This window comes from Oratosquilla oratoria, chromosome 20 (genome assembly GCF_046742065.1).
Source record: "Oratosquilla oratoria isolate Oo_2021 chromosome 20, ASM4674206v1, whole genome shotgun sequence".
NCBI classification, from domain to species: Eukaryota; Metazoa; Arthropoda; class Malacostraca; order Stomatopoda; family Squillidae; genus Oratosquilla; species Oratosquilla oratoria.
The window spans coordinates 50881384-50900824 of NC_134796.1; the positions used below are offsets into that span (position 1 = coordinate 50881384).

Below are 19441 nucleotides of genomic sequence, written 5' to 3' on the forward strand. Positions count from 1 at the left end.
ATAAACTAGGCCAATCACTTCAGGGGGAGTTATCACAATCTGAGGGTATTTCAAACGGTGAAATACATAGAATGTATGCGAATCACTCATTTTCAAATTGCGAAACTGATCGACGTGCAATATTTTAGTCAATTGCATCACAATTTCGTCATAAACAGGAGGGGTATGAAGTATTGCTTTGTGTATAAAACTTATGGGTGCAGTAAATAAATAAACGATAATAGCAAATAAATTAATGACTAATTAAATAAACGAATAAGCAAATGAATATACCAATAAGGATACATAAGAACAATTAAAAAATCATGTTCCATACAAAATTATATTTTTACTGTCGTATGACTAGTCGACTACTTTTTTATGGTTATTTAAGAAACTCGTTTATATTTTTTATATAAAATATTCAGTGGAAAACATTATTATATCCATCATATGTAATTGCAATTTCACCGTATATACGTAAAGTTTGTTGATAATAATTCTACATAAAAATATAATTAGTAAATTACTTAATGTCGTAGAACATTCGAACGAAGTCTGAAACACTTATTGTAGTTTGTTTGTTTACTGTGATCGGAGTGTAATGCGCGTATTGTGAAAATGTATCAAAGTGAAAAGTGTAAGAAAGAAAATGCTGACATGCAACTTGTAAGGATAATGGTAAGTACATGAATATGTAAATATATACTATTGTTACTGTTGCCAGTCTTATTCAATATTGTATTACGGTGGGTGAGTCTGATGGATACTACCCAAGTTAGACGATCCAGGAGTGAAACAAAGTATGTTGGGTCAACTATACCATTTATTTATTTGTAGTGGCGAAGAAGTAGCATAACAAATAGAATAATCACGACACTGGTAGAGATAGAAAGAGTAGATGTAGGGATGAGACTAAAATGAAATCGATTAGTTGGCAATGTTACGAAAGGGTATAAAAATGCGATACTGAAAACAAACAAAATTTGGGACTGGAAAGTATACATGATTTATGTTATTTCGAGTCCATAAAAAATCTTAACAAATACGTTAGCAGAATTGAAGGAAATATATTATCGAGGAAAGGAAGTATCACATTGAAACAAAATAAAGCCACAATGTCTGCAAGTAGTTAGGTAAGGTTTATTCAACAAAATAAAATACAATTTATACATATATACAAAATTTTTACAAAATTGCTTTTTGAAAAGGGAGAGCGTGAAGGAAAGCTTATGGGGAGTACCTAAACGGTAAACGATGTATTATGTTGTTTTAAGACGACAAACCTTGTAGTTTAAATGAAAGTATCGTTACCCCCCAAAAATTTAAATGGCTATTTAGCTTTGTAAACGACGTGAGAACATGTCATATGTAAGCGGGCCTGATTATGATGTTAACCACGAGATGTAGAGATCCCTGTTAAGAATATGTAGGAACGACCAAGCAGCTTAGAAAAACATGTAATATAATTGGTAAAATAAACTAAAAAAAAAAATACGTTATGGCAACTCGGTGCCTTCGTTGTGGAAAGAAAAACTATTGAATTAACGTTAAATATAAGATTAGACAGAATGACGATAGAATATAAAGGTTGGTTTATGCTGGTTTGTTCTTTCGTTTTCTTACATTGTAGGGTTCTCTATGAAACTTGAATGTTATATACGACTTATGTGCCTGATGCCTTTCTTTACGCATGTTTGAAAACGACTCAAAGATTGAGAACAATATAAAACAGAAAAACACTTTTAATTTACAAATATAGATAAATGTCTGTAGCTAGGAAAAATAATTTTTAATGTAAAAAATACAAAATACTGGAAATGGGCAAGATGTATAAAATATGCAAAAGAAAAGATATATTCCCCACTGAGAAGCGAGACCGCGTTTCACATCTGCTCCAAAGTAGTTTCTGTAACGTTGCCCCTCGGTAAAGCTGCTGGGCCCGAGTATCATAGAAAACGGAATTAGAGTAAGATAATAGAGAGTACAAGTAGGGGTAGCTTTATCATTTTTGTTTATCATATACCACCCTTTTCTTCCATTTCCTTTTTCTTTCCTCCCCTTTTTCTTCCCTTTTTTCATTTTCTCCCTCTTTCTCCCCGCTTTTCTTTCTCCCCCTCCCCAATCTTCTATTCTTTAATTTTCCTTTTCCTCCCTCACCCTCAGTGTGACTGTGAGGACCACAGTGGAAATAAGTCTTTTGACTTTGTGCCATCCTCTGATATACAATTGTATTTACTATGTATAATATGAGTCTTACATGTATTGTATTTATTGTATATATGATTGAATCAAGTTTGTTCTTTTGTCCCTTTTTAATAATTTCCTTTTTTTCCCCATACCTTTCTCCTTCTCTTTCCCTTGCATTCTTCCTCCCTTCCTTCCCCTTCTCCCCTTCCCCTTCTCCCTTTTCCCATATTCTTACCCCCTCTTCCTCCTCCCTCTTCCCCCCCCCTTTTTGACCATATTTTCATTTCCCCCTTTCCGTTTCCCCTTGTTTCTTTCCCCCTTTTCCTGTCCTCCTTTCCTTTGGCCTCTTTCCTTACCACCTCTTCCCCATTCTATCACTTTCTTCTTTCCCTTCCACCTTTCCCATTTCCCTTCCACCTTTCCCATCCCCCTTTACTTTCCCCTTTTCCTTTCCCCCAGTCCCTTCTCACTTCCCCATTCCATCCATCCCTTTTCATCTTTCCTTCCTTCTTTCCCCATTTCCCTTTCCCTTTTCCCCCTTCCCTTTTCACCTTTCCTTTTTTCCCCACTTCACTTTTCCCCCTTCCCCACCTCAATTTCCCCCTTCCCTTTCCCTCCCTCCTCTTACCCTCCCTCCTTCCCTTTCCTCCCTCCTTCCCTCCCCCTTCCCTCCCCCTTCCCTTTTCCCCTTCTTTCCCTTCCTCACTTCCCCTCTCCCTTTACCTCTTGATTTTACCTTCTTCCCTTCCCCAATCATGCTCTTCCCTTTCTACCCCCGCTTCTCAAGCCTCCCTTCCCTTTTCTTCCTTTCTTTCTCAATGTCCTCTCCATCATCCTTTCCCTCTTCCCGTTAGGCCATTATTTTTACCATCATTTTCATTCCCTTTCTCCTATCTCCCTTCTCCCTTCCCTTCTTCCCCCATCTCCCTTCTTCCCCTATCTCCCTTCTTCCCCCCTCTCCCTTCTACCCCCCTCTCCCTTTCTTCCCCCTTCCCCTTCCCTTCTTCCCCCTTCCCCTTCCCAACTCTCCTCCTTGATTTTTTTGTTTTTTTTTTACCATTTCCGACTTGTCCCTTTCCATTTCTTCCCAATCTCCCGTTCCTTCGTCTTCCCTTCCTTCTCCTCCCCTACTTCCCCCTTCTCCCCCACTTCCCCCTTCTCCCCCACTTCCCCCTTCTCCCCCACTTCCCCCTTCTCCCCTTCTCCCCCACTTCCCCCTTCTCCCCCACTTCCCCCTTCTCCCCCACTTCCCCTTCTCCCCCACTTCCCCTTCTCCCCCACTTCCCCCTTCTCCCCCACTTCCCCCTTCTCCCCCACTTCCCCTTCTCCCCCACTTCCCCCTTCTCCCCCACTTCCTCCTTCTCCCCCACTTCCCCCTTCTCCCCCACTTCCTCCTTCTCCCCCACTTCCCCCTTCTCCCCCACTTCCCCCTTCTCCCCACTTCCCCCTTCTCCCCACTTCCCCCTTCTCCCCACTTCCCCCTTCTCCCCACTTCCCCCTTCTCCCCACTTCCCCCTTCTCCCCACTTCCCCCTTCTCCCCACTTCCCCCTTCTCCCCATTTCCCCTTCTCCCCCATTTCCCCTTCTCCCCACTGCTCCCTTGTCCCCCACTTCCCCCTTCTCCCCATTTCCCCCTTCTCCCCCATTTCCCCCTTCTCCCCCATTTCCCCCTTCTCCCCATTTCCCCCTTCTCCCCCATTTCCCCCTTCTCCCCCACTACCCCCCTTCTCCCCCATTTCCCCCTTCTCCCCCATTTCCCCTTCTCCCCCATTTCCCCCTTCTCCCCCATTTCCCCCTTCTCCCCACTCCCTCCACTTCCCCCTTCTCCCCACTTCCCTCTTCTCCCCCACTCCCCCGTCCTCCGCTTCCCCCTTCTCACCTGTCCACTTCTCCCCTTTTTCCCATTTTCCCCCCTTTTCCCCATTCCCCCATTTCCCCTTCTCCCTCTTTCCACATTCCTACCTCTTCCCCTTCTCCCCCTTTCTCCTTCTCCCTACGTTCTCCCCTCTTTTTCCCCCTTCCCCCTTCCCCCCTTCACTCCATTCTCTTTCCCCGTTTCCCCTTCTTCCCCTTTCTCCCCTTTCTCCCCTTTCCCTTTTCCTCTTCTCCCCCTTTCTCCCCTTTCCCCTTCTGACCTTTTCCCCCTTTCCTCTTCCCTTTTCCGCTTCCCCGCCCCCCTTCCTCTTTCGCTCCGTTTCCCCCCTTTTCCCTCCTATTTCCTCTTCACTTTCCTCTTCCATTTCCCCTCCCCCTTTCCTCTCCCATTTCCTCTTCACTTTCCCCTTCCATTTCCCCTTCCCTTTCTCCTCCCCCTTTCCCCTCCCATTTCCTCTTCACTTTCCCTCTCTCTCCCTCTCTCTCCCTCTTTACCCTTTTTCCTATTTACTCCTTTCCCTCTTTATGGTCCCCATTTTCCCTTCTCCCCTTTATCCTCTGCCCCTAGTCACTGCATATTGGCACATCACACACACACACACACACACACACACACACACACACACACACACACACACACACACACACACACACACACACACACACACACATACACACATTGCAATAATTCACCTTCATGTTTACAAAATATGGGCAAAGTGGGCCATTGTGCGCGCGATGGGGGCCATTGTTTTGTGATGGAATTGGGGCCGAATCTTCGCTCTGGGATTTGGGGGGAAGCGGCGGCCGCCAAGATCATCATCATCCGGCCAGCTGCTGTTCCGGCTGCGGATTCAGCCTCTGTAGCGCCGGATTACCCAGCCCCGACCTTCATCCGCAATATCGGGGGGGCGTCGTTTCTACACGAAGGTGGGTAGTGTGCATGGGCGTGCAGCTTATTCCTCTCTTTTTTTTTTTTTTTTCTTCTCCTTTTCGCGTCTCGTTTTCTTATTCTTTTCGGTTTTTTTTTCCTTTTTCCCCTTTTTCCTTTTTTCCTTTTCACTTTTCTTTTTCATTTTTCCATTTCCTCTTATTTTTTTTTTCCATTTTACTGTTTTTCCTTTTTTTTTCTTTTTCCTTTTCATTTCTTTTTCCTTTTCTTTTTATTTTTCCTTTTCTTTTTCCTTTTTCCTTTTCGTTTTCCTTCTATTTTCCCCTTTTCCTTATATTTCTCTTTCCCTTTTATTTCTGTTGTGCATTTCCTTTTCTCTTTCCCCTTTCCTTTTACCTTTCCTTTTCCCTTTTAATTTCTCTATTCTTTTTCACGCAGAAAATATTTTCTGGTGTATAGGTGTTGTATAAACATGATTTATCTCATTTTCGTGCATGTGATTCGTGAATGATTTTCTTTTCCCTCGTGAGAAAATATTCTTTGCGTTCATAGTTTCAGCAAATTTCGTCCTGAACAGAATAAAATCGTCGGTCATTTTAATATATTTGAAAAATAATTGTCAAAACAAAAATTTAAAATTCCATTATATATATATATATATATATATATATATATATATGTGTGTGTGTGTGTGTGTGTGTGTGTGTGTGTGTGTGTGTGTGTGTGTGTTTAGGCCCACGTTTCAAGATGAAACTGCTCATCACAATTTGTCTTTATTTTTCTTGAATCTTATTAATGATTAGTTGTCCTGTCCGACGGACGAGGCCATGTTGCCGCGCGCGCACACACACGCACACCACCCACGGTCTCTCTCTTGCCGCTCGTTTTCTATTTGGGCCTCGTTAGAGCCAGGGAATTGCTCAGGGGTGGGGGGACGGAGGGAGGGAGAGTGTGAGTAGGAATGGGAGTACTAGAGAGTGGGGTAGGAATGGGAGTATTGTGGAGTGGGAGTAGGAATGGGAGCACCAGAGTGGGAATAGGAATGGGAGTACTATAGATTGGGGTAGGAATGGGAGTATTATAAAGTGGGGATAGGAATGGGACCACCAGAGAGTGGGAGTAGGAATGGGAGTACTATAGAGTGGGAGTAGGAATTGGGAGTACTATAGAGTGGGAGTAGGAATGTGAACACAAGAATGTGGGGGTAGGAAAGAGAGAACTAGAGGAGTAAGAATAGGAAAACTAGAGAGTGGGAGCAGGAATGGGAGTACTATAGCATGAGAGTAGGAATGGGGGTACTAGAGAGTGGGAGTGGGAATGTGAAAATATAGAGTAGGAGTAGGAATGGGAGCATCAGAGAGTGGGTGTAGGAATGGGAGTATTATAGAGTGAGAGTATGAATGGAAGCACCAGAGAGTGGGAGTAGGAATGGGAGCATCAGAGAGTGGGTGTAGGAATGGGAGTATTATAGAGTGAGAGTATGAATGGAAGCACCAGAGAGTGGGAGTAGGAATGGGAGTACTAGAGAGTGACAGTAGGAATGGGAGTACTAGAGAAGGGGAGTACTTGAGTGGCATTACTAGAGTGGAATTTTGAATATAAGTGAGAGTGAGAGCATTGATAGGGGTGGGAGTAGGAATGGGAATCGTAGAGGGAGTGGGAAAAGGTTGTAGAAACGAGAGTGCGAATAGGAATGGTCGAGGAAAAATGGGAGTAGAAGGGTTGAGAGTGAGAGTGGTAGAGGAAAAGACAGTGGGAATAGGAATGGGTGTGGTCTATCTTGTTACATTTGATTGTTATTTTTTTCTATTATTATTATTATTATTTATTTAATGTTTAGTTCTGTTTATTCTATTATTCATTTTTATTTACTTTATTATTAGTATTATATATATATATATATATATATATATATATATATATATATAAATATATATATATATATATATATATATATATATATATATATATATATTTTAGGCGGGGGAGGAGGAAATAGTAGCCTATCTGGAAAAGGAAAATCCTGTAGGAAGTCTGCCTCCTACTCCCACTCCTCCCACTCCTCCCACCCCTACTACTACTATTGCTTTCCTTTTCGTGCTTGCGCACCACGAGTCTCGTTTATAAAGGTTTCTACGGATTATGATTTGTCATACTTTGTGTGGGTGTATATGTATATATATATATATATGTATATATATATATATATATATTTATATAGAATATATATATATTTTTTTTTCTTCTGGGGGGGGGTCCTTCGGGCTCCAACAAATAGTTCAGATTTATTATTATTATTATTAGTAGTAGTAGTAGTAGTATTGCCATTGTTGTCATTTTGTTGCCATCGTTATAATCATTGTCATCGGTGTATTCATTCACTTATTTCTTTATTTTCAAATCATTGTTAAACGTGTATAACAACCTAAATCAAAATTCTTTCGCAATTGGTCACGGCCTCCATCCACACCGAAAAAGCAATGATATTGTAAGTCCAGAAATAGTATAAAGATAATTCGTAAAGTGTATTAGGCTCCACGCCAGGAGACGCTTAGCGGTCGTTACCTTTGCCCCATGTTCTTCCAGGGCAAGGGGAAGTTCACTGTACCTTGTATGAAATAGATCAAGAGGGACGGTTTTGTGTTCTGTTCTGCCCAGTGTTCTTGTTCTTGTTCTTGTTCTACCCTCTTCCCCTTCTCCCCCTTCCTCCCCTCTCCACTACCTCCTCTCCTGCCCCGTCTTTCCCTTCCCCTTTCCTCCCTTCCCCCTTTCCTCCCTTCCCCCTTCCTCCCTTCCCCTTTCCTCCCTTCTCCATCCCTCCCTTCTCCATTCCTCCCTTCCCCATTCCTCCCTTCCCCATTCCTCCCTTCCCCATTCCTCCCTTCCCCATCCCTCCCTTCCCCATCCCTTCCTTCCCCCTCCCTCCCTTCCCCTTTTCCTCCCTTCCCTTCCCTTCCCCTTTTCCTCCCTTCCCTTATCCTCCCTCCCCTTTCCTCTTCTCCCCCTTCCTCCCCTCTCCACTACATCCTCCCTTGCCCCTTCTTTCCCTCCTCATCCCTCCCCTCTTCATTCCTTTTCTCCCCTTCCTCTCCTGCCCATTATTTCTCCCCATCCTCCCTTCCTCCCTTCCCCCTTCCTCCCTTCCCCCTTCCTCCCTTCCCCCTTCCTCCCTTCCCCCTTCCTCCCTTCCCCCTTCCTCCCTTCCCCCTTCCTCCCTTCCCCCTTTCTCCCCTCCCCCTTCCTCCCTTCCCTCTTCCTCCCCCTTTCCCTTCCTCTCTTCCACCTTCCTTCAATCACCCTTTCTCCCTTCCCCCTTCCTCCCTTCCCTCTTCCTCCCCCTTTCCCTTCCTCCCTTCCCCTACCTCCCTCTCTTCCTCTTCCTTCCTCACTTCGCCCTTCCTCCCTTCCCCCTTCCTCCCTTCCTCCCTTTCTCACTTCCCCTTCCTCCCTTCCCCCCTTCCCGTTCCTCCCCTTACCTCCTCCCCCTCCCCACCACCCTCACTTCAATTTCCTTCTGCCACCCAATGTTTGTGTGGCCCTGCATCACTGTGAGGCCAATCTCTCTCTCACCCCCCCCCTCTCTCTCTCTCTCTCTCTCTCTCTCTCTCTCTCTCTCTCTCTCTCTCTCTCTCTCTCTCTCTCTCTCTCTCTCTCTCTCTCTCTCTCTCTCTCTCTCTCTCTCTCTCTCTCTCACTCACTCACTCACTCACTCACTCGACTTCAACATAACATATACTCGATTCCCTATGGATACATCAAGTATCACAAAAAATAATGAGTAAATAGATAAATAGATATACATGCATAAAACGTAGATAAACAAATAGATAAATAAATAAATAAATAAGTAAACCAACTCGCCCTCCAGAGGAGAAATGAATATATTAAATTAATAAATAATTAAGTAGATAAAGAGCCCGCGAAGGCCTACTTCGAAGAAAACGGAAAAAAGATGGAATCATCTCGAAGTACAAGGTACTGGAGAGTTAGGGAAGTACGTACAAGGGGGAGTATATATATATATATATATATATATATATATATATATATATGTATATATATATATATATATATATATATATATATATATATATATTACCTTTAGTAATTACCTTTAGTATTAGGCTTTAGGTACCCCGAAGGGTAATAAGACCACATACCAGGGTTGGACGCTGTAGTGGTGTTAGTGTGCAGGTTGCCTTTGAGCACCGAGAGGTCAGCAGGATGACTGAAAGGTGTATAATGGTACAGAAGACGACAATAATTTTTTTTTTTTTTTTTTTTTTGTGCATAACTAATTCAGATGGAAAAATTTGTGAAATAAAATAAAATGAGTAAATAGAAATAGATAAATAGATAATAGAAATAAATTAAATATTAGAAATAATTGAATAAAAAATAGAAATAAGGGGATAGAAGCAAGTGAGTGAATATATGAATAAAACGAGAAAAAATAAGTGATTAAATGAAATATGAATAAAATAAATTGATAAATAAGATAGTGAATAGATAAAAAATAGCAAATAATAAATACATAAAAATGAATAGATAGGTAAAATAGAAAGACGTCGATAAACAGAAAATAAAAGAAAGCATAGATAGAAAATAAGAATAAAAATGGAATAAGACAATTAAACGCTAAAGATGTAGAGAGTATTTCTTCAACGATTATCGGTGATTGTCGCATGCCCTGGCTACTCGTTCTTTCTCCTCGTTCTTCCTCCTCCTCCTCCTCCTGCTATTCTCTCCTCCTCCTCCTGCTATTCTTCCTCCTCCTCCTCCTCCTGCTATTCTTCCTCCTCCTCCTCCTCCTCCTGCTCCTTTTCCTCCTCCTCCTGCTCCTTTTCCTCCTCCTCCTGCTCCTTTTCCTCCTCCTCCTGCTACTCTTCCTCCTCCTCCTCCTCCTCCTGCTCCTTTTCCTCCTCCTCCTCCTGCTCCTTTTCCTCCTCCTCCTCCTCCTGCTCCTTTTCCTCCTCCTCCTCCTGCTCCTTTTCCTCCTCCTCCTCCTGCTCCTTTTCCTCCTCCTCCTCCTTCTGCTCCTCTTCCTCCTCCTGCTACTCTGTCTCCTCCTGCTACTCTTTCTCCTCCTGCTACTCTTCCTCCTCCTCCTCCTCTTCCTCCTCCTGCTACACTTCCTCCTCCTGCTCCTCTTCCTCCTCCTCCTCCTCCTGCTACTCTTTCTCCTCCTGCTCCTCTTCCTCCTCTTCCTCCTCCTCCTGCTCCTCTTCCTCCTCCTCCTGCTCCTCTTCCTCCTCCCTCCTCTTCTTCCTCCTCCTCCTCTTCTTCCTCCTCCTCCTGCTCCTCTTCCTCCTCCTCCTCTTCCTCCTCCTCCCCTCTCCCTCCTCCTCCTCCTCCTCCTCCTCCTCCTCCCCTCCTCCTCCCCTCCTCCTCTCCCTCTCTCCTCTTCCTCTCACTCTCCCTCTCCCTATCCCCTCTTCCTCTCCCTCCTCCCTCCTCCCTTCCTCCTCTTCCTCTCCCTCCTCCTCTCCCTCCTTCCCCTCATTCTCTTCCTCTTCTCCCTCCTCCCCCTCTTTCTCCTCTTCCTCCTCTTCCTCTCGCTCTTTCTCGCCCTCCTCCTCTCTTCTTCCTCATCCTTTCCCTCCTCCACCTCCTTCTCCACATTCTCCTTCCCTCCTCCACCTCCTTCTCCACATTCTCCTTCCCTCCTCCCCAACATCCTCTTTACATCGCCCCTCCTTCTGCCCTCCTGCTCCTCCCCATCTTACCCCTCCTCACCTCTCATCCCCAACCTCCTCTTTCCATCTCCCTTCTCTGCTCCCCTCTTCTCATCTTCCTCCTTCAATCTCCTCCCATCTTCTCCTCCTCCCCTCCTCCCCCTCCCCTATTCCTCCCCCTCTCCCCTCCTCCCCCTCTACCCTCCTCCCCCTCTACCCTCCTCCCCCTCTCCTCTTCCTTCTCCCCCTCCCCTCTCCCTCTCCCCTCTCCTCCCTTTCTCCCCTCCCCTCCTCCCCTCCTCTTCTCCCCTCCTCCCCTCCTCCCCTCTTCTCCCCTCCTCCCCTACTCCCCTCTTCTCCCCTCCTCCCCTACTCCCCTCTTCTCCCCTCCTCCCCTACTCCCCTCTTCTCCCCTCCTCCCCTACTCCCCTCTTCTCCCCTCCTCCTCTCTTCTCCCCTCCTCCTACTCCTTCCCTCCTCCTCTCTTCTCCCCTCCTCCTACTCCTTCCCTCTTCCCCTCTCCTCCCCTCCTACCCCTCCCCTCCCACCCCTCTCCCTCCTCCCACCCCTCTCCCTCCTCCCACCCCTCTCCCTCCTCCCACCCCTCTCCCTCCTCCCACCCCTCTCCCTCCTCCCACCCCTCTCCCTCCTCCCACCCCTCTCCCTCCTCCCATTCCTCTCCCTTCTCCCATCCTTCTCCCCCTCCTCCCATCCTTCTCCCCCTCCTCCCCTCTCCTCTCTCCTTCACTCCCCTCTCATCATCTTCCTCCTCACCCTCCTCCTCCTGCTCTACCTTCCTTCCTCCTCCCCATCTCCACATTCACATTTCCCCCCTTCCCCTTCTTCCCCGTTCCCTTCTCTACCTTTCTCTTTCTTCCCCTTCCTCCTCTTTTCCTTTCCCCTTTTCCCCTTTCCCACCTTCCACATCTCCCCCTTCTCTCCCTTGTTCTTCCCTTCCTCCCTCTCTCTCTCCCCTCCTCCCTCTTCCCTTTCTTCTCCCCTTCCTCCCCCCTCTTATTCTTTCTCTTTCCCATTCTTTCTTCCTTTTCTCCCATCACATCTCTCCCATTCTCTCTCCCCCTTCTATCCCCCCATTTCCCTCCCCATTCTTCCCCCTATCACCTCCCACCTCCCAGCCTGGTATTGTGGAAGTGTGTGTGTGTGTGTGTGTGTGTTTGTGTGTTTGTGTGTGTAATTATAGTAATAACAATAACAACAACAACAAACGGTTTATTGAAAACGTGACAGCCAAAGGGTGAAAATACACATATTAATGTAAGAGGTACATAATAAATGACTAACTATACATATTATGATGCTAAAGTGATTGTGCACTATACAAATATATAAAACATGAACATATAAAAATGATAGATGCATCTTAGTGTTAATATGATGTTTGGATCAGATGTTGTTTAATAAGTGTACAATAGAAGGTATGGGACTGTGTTTATATCTGCCTATGCAGGACGGTCAGCTTCCGACGGTAGCAGGTTTCTCCTCTGTGTGTGTGTGCGTGTGTGTGTGTGTGTGTGTGTGTGTGTGTGTGTGTGTGTAATATTTCTGTCTTGGATCACGTGTTAGACTCGTGACCGACAGCTATCGCCCTACCACATGAGAGCTCCTAGTTCATATGTGACCCGATTTGTGAGTGATGCTCTTACCTTACGCGCGCGTATACACACGCACGCACGCAACTCCTTGCCCACCAGAGTAGGAGTGCCGGCTGGCAGTGTAGCGATGCAGACATTTTTTTCAGTCCTGGGCGGGACTCGAACTCAAATCGCTGAATTAGCTATCGAGAACTGTACCACTGCACTATCGAACCATGTGTGTGTGTGTGTGTGTGTGTGTGTGTGTGTGTGTGTGTGTGTGTGTGTATGTGTGTGTGTGTGTATGTATGTATGTATGTATGTATGTATATGTGTGTGTTTCGCTTGGTGAAAGGAAATTGTTGAGAGATCTGAAAAATAAGAAGAAATGGACGAAGCATTGACATGCAAGGAGAGGTTGTGACGAAGAGCAACTGGGGAGGAGGAAGAGGAGGAGGAGGAGGAATAGGAGGAGTGACACTCAGCCCGAAGCCTTAGGAGTGTTAAGTCGACAGATTATTATTATCTTTTTTATAACTATTCCACCTCCCCACCGCTGACATCCCATCTATAGTAACGTAAGGTTTCTTTGGTTTGAACCGCCCTGAAACCGCGGCGATACCGCATAGTCAAAGAAAAACATGCGCGAGTGTGTGTGAACGCCTCCATTGACTTGCACTATAATTGAACCGCTGCGGTTCAAACCGCTCGTGTGAATAGGGCCTATATGTTACGGTGAAAGAGACTTGAGCGGTGCTTACTCGGACAGAGGCCAGACATACGACAGGAGACGTCTTTATGGAGGGTTGGTTTCCATCGTTATGGGCCTCTCGAGGTCTATAATGCTTGTCCAGCGTGGATTTTGTGTACAGACTTGCGTCCCCTTGACAATAGGGTTATGGCGTCCTTGACATAACGACCTATGCTGTCGTTAAGTTTTTTTTTTTTTTTTTTTTTTTATCTTTTTTATCTTTTTTTTTCTTTCGTTTTCTTCCTTTCTTCTTCTTTATTTTTCATTCTTATTTTTGTTTTTGTCCTAATGATTCTTAGATCGTTTCGGTATATGGAAAAATAAATCATTGATTTGTTAGATAGTTATTAGGGAAAAATGTAGAAACTAAAAAATTTGGAAATTTGATTATAGTGTTTACATTTTTTTAAGTTACGCGTGATCAAAGAGAAAAATCTAAAATAAATGAAAATCTTTACAAGAATACCAGAGAACAGGAAAATGATGTGATCGTATGGGACTACCGACGATGAAGCGGTTTGTAGATGAATGGAACGTTCCGATGCGAGTGTACACAAGTTCAGGCATTGACTGTGTGATTCACCATGGTCTTGGATCACGTGTTGGACTTGTGATCGACAGATACTACCCTCCCGGATGAGAGCGCAGAGCTCATGTATGACCGATCTATGGGTAATGCTGTGATCTGTCTCTCTTTCTCTCTCTCTCTCTCTCTCTCTCTCTCTCTCTCTCTCTCTCTCTCTCTCTCTCTCTCTCTCTCTCACATACACACACACGCACACACACACACACACACACGCACGCACGCACGCAAACTCACAAAACTCCCCGCCCACGAGAAATGGAGTAACGGCTCGCAGCGTAGCGATACTGAAATTTCTGCCCTGGGCGGGATTCGAACTCGGACCGCTGGGTTAGCAGTTGCGAACCGTGTGTGTGTGTGTGTGCGTGTGTGTGTGCGCGCGCGCGTGTGTACTCGCAGGAAATAATCACTTAGCGTTCTTTTATGTTTTTGCTATATATATAAATCAACAGTAATGCATCTTTCTACATGGTGGTCGATGTAGTTGGGGAACTTTTTCTACGAGAATCGCTACTGGGCAGGATAGAATGGCGTAAATGTCGATACTTAGGCGGATAAACTAAGATTGGCGCGATTTCTTCCTCATTATCTGTCAGGGTGACTGTTGTATAACTTGTATACTGTTGTGTAACTGTTGAATAGTGTTCTATACAGTTGTATTACTGTTGTATACGGTTCTATACTGTTGTATAATTGTTGTAGTGTTCTATACTGTTGTATAACTTGTATGTTGTGTAACTATTGTATAGTGTTCTATACTGTTGTATAAATGTTGTGTAGTATTCTATACTGTTGTATAATTGTTGTAGTGTTCTATATTGTTCCATAATTGTTGTATAGTCTCTATACTGTTGTATAATGGTGTATAATACCTGCTTTTCTTTACTACGATATGATATTTGTCTCTGCGCGCGCGCGCTTGTATTCACCTTGGTCTTTGGATCACGTGTTGGACTCGTGATCTACAGCTATTTCCCTCCCGGAAGAGAGCTCAGAGCTCGTATGACCGATCTATGGGTAATGCTATGACCTTTCACACACACACACACACACACACCCAACTCCCCGCCCACGAGAGTCAGAGTAACGACCCGAAGCACAGCGATACCGAAATCATTTCGGCCCTGGGAAGGATTGGAACTGGGTACTGCGAGCAATACCGTACTTCCCAGTCCAGCGCTCTACCAAATGCGCCACCGAGTCGTGTGTGTGTGTGTGTGTGTGTATGAATACACGTGTGCATATGTGTGTGTTCTCTTGTAGAACTGTATATTGTTTTTGTTGAAAAGATTTTTAACTTGTAGTAGTGTTCTTTAATATTTTCACCTCTACCTATTTATATCCTTGTATATTCATTCTCGATTTGTGTATTTACATCACTTGTTCGTTTATTCTATTTGTCTCTTTTGGGTGAGTAGTATGCTCATATATGTTTGTTGAGTATTATTTGTGATTTCATTTTTATGCATTCATATGTTTGCTTATTATTTTTATTTTACCTTTTTATATTGTTTTATTTAATTAAATTTAATGATGTGTGTATATATATATATATATATATATATATATATATATATATATATATATTTGGGAGGAGACCAGTATCCAATACTTCTTTAAAGTAATTACGATTATATTATTGGATGCCACTCAATAACGAGAATGTAATCTGTGTCCTTTTTTTTTTAAGGCTATTCCAGAAATGGACGATTTTGTACGTGGAGATATGTTTCTTGGTATCCTCCAGGCTTTATTTTTATTTATTTTTATATTTTATTTATTTTTTGACCTCTCCTCACCACCACAGTCGCTCAACAATACCAGCCCAAAAGGCTTTACCTGTCAATCATATGAACTTCTTCCATTGTCTCTACTGTCTTCTGATAACGGCAGCATTTTATCTAATGTCCCTACGAGTTTTTTTTTTTTTTTTTTTTTTTTTGGGGGGGGAGGAGGTCACACGTTGCTACTGCATATTCTTATCTGGAGTTCTATCATCACTCTGTCCATGTAGTGAAACACCATCAATCTTGTTAATGTGCTGATGACACAATGGCGGTGTTCTTATCTCCCACCTTTACGTTATCTAGAATATATTTAGACGCACAAATTAATACTAGGACCTTCTTCTACTTCGTTCTTGTAATTTGTTTCGTTCACAAAGATTAAGAGAGTAAAACAAAGATGGCCTCCGCACCTTTACCCATTTCCAATATTCTTCACTTCTTTCTCTTTGCTTCAGACTGGACCGCAGTGATAAATCTTTCAAGATTTTTTTTGTAATAATTCACATTCATCATCTTCTGTCTTCCTCATGATCATTGTGTCGTCTGAAAACTGGCGAGTGTTGTTTTTAGTTCCTTCTGTCAAGTCGTTTTAAAAAATCATGAACGTACGGGTACCAGCACCGACTCCTGAGGGACTCCACTAATAACTTCTGTCCATCCTGAGGTTAGGTTAGGTTGGATCTAGGTTTGGTTTTGGTAGGTTTAGTTTGCTTTACTATATTTCTCATGTACTGATCTTTCAGAAAGTTTCTCGTCCATTCCAAGAGGGTTACTGTCCTTCAGATATTCCAGTTTCTACAGAACTGTGTGTGTGATTTACCACGGTCTTGGATCACGTGTTGGACTCGTGATCGACAGTTTTTACCCTCCTAGAAGAGAGCTCAGAGCTGTGTGCTGTGACCTTACACGCACACACACCCAACTCCCCGCCCACTAGAGTTGGAGTAACGACTCACAGCGCAGCGATACTAAAATTATTTCAGCCCTGGGCGGGATTCGAACTCGGACCACTGTAGCCGTCGAGTCGTGTTTGTGTGTGTGTGCGTGTGTGTGTGTGCGTGTGTGTGCGTGTGTGTGTGCGTGTGTGTGCGTGTGTGTGTGTGTGTGTGTGTGTGTGTGTGCATTAGAAGACTAATTTGGTCTGATATCTCTCGGACTCTGCGAAGTGAATCTGGTTTTTGTGGCACCAAATGGAAGATGGCGGTTTTGGTGTGTTGTTGACCATGAAGACCAAAAAGTCATAAGGGGAGATTGGGGGGGTTGGGGGTTGGGTTAGTGTTTCGCTGGTAGGGGGGAGGTTAATTGGTGGTGGTAAGAAGGCGGTTACCTGCGGCCGAAGTCGTCATCTTTGCCCTACGCGTTTGTACACACACATACACACACACACACACACACACACACACACACACACACACACACACACACACACACAGATACACACACACACAGATACACACACAGATACACACACCTAGATACTATAAAGCTTACTGCATTTCGCCTTACTATAAGCCGTATTCTTAGACGAAATTTTTGAACCTGAAAATGTACATTTAAAGACAAAACTATTCCCCCAGTTTTGTACGACGATAGATTAAAATTGGCGAAACTTTATGCTAATCGGCTAGAGACGGTTGTAGCCGATTCTCATAATATTTCGCCATGTTTAATCTATCTTCGGACAAAACGGGGGAGGGGGGGTTATAATTGTCTTATTGTGCAACATACATGCTTAAAGGAAATATGGGCCATAAATGTATGTGTGTGGTCGTGGGGCTCAGGACTTCGTCGGAGAGGACAACCCTGAGGTCTGTGTTTTTAGACTTGGCTAAAGTATAAGAATCTATCCCTCGACATTTCATTGCCAAAACGGGGGGTGATTTGAGTATCTCTCAAGGATATCTGAGTAGAACTTTATCTAGTTCATCTCTTTGCTCCGGTAGGGGCATCGCACAAAGTGAATAAAACCGCTCGACGATAGCTAGAATAAATACTAAAATTGTAAAATTTAGCGAAAAGGTTGATTCAGATAGGCTCAAGATACCGCTTATCGAGACGGACTATAACCCGTATCTGAATAAAATCGCCTGGCGGCAGCTAGAAAAATAGGATAAATTATAGAATTCCCACCTCCACACACACATACGTGCTTGGGGTGAAGATATTACAATTGAATGTTATTGGAGTGGACATTCTACTGTTGATCGTGCCTCGTGACACATAACCAAACCAAAGCCAACCAATGTTAGTTGGGATGGAGATCCTACAGTTGATCATTGTGCGTGGGGGTGGGTGATTCTACAATTGATCTGATGAATATACAAGAATCTCCTAACCAAATCTAACCTAACCAAACCAAAGCTAACCAATGTTAGTTGGGGTGGAGATTCTACAATTGATCAGTGTGTGTGTATGGGGGGGGAGAATTCTGCAGTTGACCTGAAAAATATACAAGAATCTCCTAACCTGAGCTAACTTAACCAAACCTAACCTAACCTAACCTAACCTAACCTAACCAATGTTAGTTGGGGTAGAGACTCTACAGTTGATTGGTGTGTGTAGGGTGGATTCTGCGATTGATCTGAAAAATGCACAATAATCTCTTAACTTAATCCGAACTAACCAAACCTAACCTAACCAGTGTTAGTTAGGGTAAAGATTCTACAGTTGATTGGTGTGTGTGGGGGGGGAGGGGAATTCAACAATTGATCTGAAAAATATACAATAACCTCCTAACCTAACCTGAGTTAACCAAACCAAAACAAACCTAACCTAAGTAGTAGTAATTGGGATTCTATAGTTGATCAGTGTGTGTGTGTGTTGGGGGGCGGATTCTACACATACAAGAATCAATTGAATAAAATCGCTTTGCGGCAGATAAAGAAAGTATGTGGGAACGATCCCTCGTCATCTATGGGATAAGAATGCCGCCTCGAAGTTCCCTTTATTGGTAAACCGAGTCGCCGAGTCGCCATTTTTACGCAGCGACTGTTTTTTTGTTTGTTTTTTTTTTTTGTTTTTTTTTTGGTCTGGATTGTGACGTGCCCAAGGACAACAACGAATGCCTTCACGCTGAGAAAACAAATTTCAATATAGATAAATCAAAGAATAAATAAATAGATAAGAAATAATAATGAATAAATTAAAGAATAAATAGATAAATGAATAAATAGAAAGATAAGTACATAAATCAATAAATGTAGCTAAAGAAATTAATAAATGAATATATAAATGAATAGAAAGAAAAATAAATGAATAAATAGATAAACGGATAAACGAATAAATGTAGATAAAGAAATTAATAAATGAATAGATGAGTAAATGGATAAATAGATTTATAGATAAATAGAAAATGGACAAGTAGACGTATAAGATAAATAGATGAACAGATAGAAAATTAGATAAATATATCGTCCCGGAATTAACTGGGTATGAATATAGTTGTGAGGTCCTGACACCTGGAGACACTTAGCTTAGACTAAGGTCGTCACCTTTGCCCTATGTGCTAGGCGTGGCCGGACAAGTGGATGCGAATAGGCCATAGTGGTATGGTTGGCTCACGATCAAATGATTAATTATTACGTCGCGATAAGAACAGGGCGGTACATTTCTTGAAGACAACTTAATGGTATGACGTCAGCGAGGAGGGGTGCAAGGTGCCAGCCAGGATGCACAGAGTCCTCCAGATGACGTCATAGGTTTTAGTTTGCGAAGCGAAATGACCTGGTCTTGTATGGACCTTGGGTGATGATATACCGTTTTATTTTTATTTTTTTATTTTTTTTCATTTGTATTTATTTATTTTGTTTGTTTTATTATAATTATTTTTAATTTTATTTATTTTATTGATTCATTTATTTGTTTTATGGTTTTTTTTTTTTCCCGAGAGTGGAGGGCTGCTATCTTTTTGTCTTCTCACCTTGGAGCTGATTTTGGCCTCCACCCATCATCCACTCATCCATCCATACATGGCTTGGGGATGGCGGGTGGGACAAGAAGTGGGCAAACTTGTCCACAACTGTTGTTGTTGTTGCTGTTGGTGGTGGTGATGGTGGTGGTTGTGGTGGTGGTGGTGTACTGTTGTCGTCGTTGATTCCACAGCCAACACCACTACTTC

General features: G+C 43.4%; 1 protein-coding gene across 2 annotated transcripts in view; it reads left to right on the forward strand.

The window, feature by feature from the left end:
* The first annotated feature begins 543 nt into the window (after nucleotides 1-543).
* Nucleotides 544-19441, forward strand: part of LOC143036571 (uncharacterized) — a 623967-nt gene continuing 605069 nt past the window's right edge. For both annotated transcript variants that reach the window (XM_076204099.1, XM_076204098.1), the window contains exon 1: nucleotides 544-660. The gene's annotated coding sequence lies outside the window, so the exon portion shown is untranslated. The remainder of the gene's footprint in view (nucleotides 661-19441) is intronic.